A 501-nucleotide genomic window follows, 5' to 3' on the forward strand; every position below is an offset into this window, starting at 1 on the left:
TGTTTGGTCTCTATGCAGGCAATGTATCATTTTGAGAATGTAATTACATTTGTAAATGAAACCTGAGGGGCAATGTCACTAAATCTGCAAATTCAGGCCAATTCTTTTTTTTAAAAGTATCATTATTATGATTGTCTATTTGCACGTTACTAAACAGAGATGTTTGACATATAAAATGATATTTTACATTTGATGGTATATATTATGTGCCTTAATATCAGTGCAGCCTCTGAATTTTTAGGCAAGAATCTGCCTTTTCAATGTCATGCAATTTATGATAATAATCTATGTTTTCTTTATTTGAAAGGGAAGTAACATGCCTATACACCATCAATATTGTCTTTGTGTTTATTCTGGCTAAGAAACAGCTGCACACACACGTATACAAATGTGTGTATTCTTGAGACAGAGAGATAAAAAAAGAACTGGATGGCAGTGAGGATGCTGCTGCTCTGGTAACCCTTCACCTACATCATCCTTTTAGTGCTCGGCGCTGCAGGT

Source organism: Labrus bergylta, chromosome 15 (assembly GCF_963930695.1).
Source record: "Labrus bergylta chromosome 15, fLabBer1.1, whole genome shotgun sequence".
NCBI classification, from domain to species: Eukaryota; Metazoa; Chordata; class Actinopteri; order Labriformes; family Labridae; genus Labrus; species Labrus bergylta.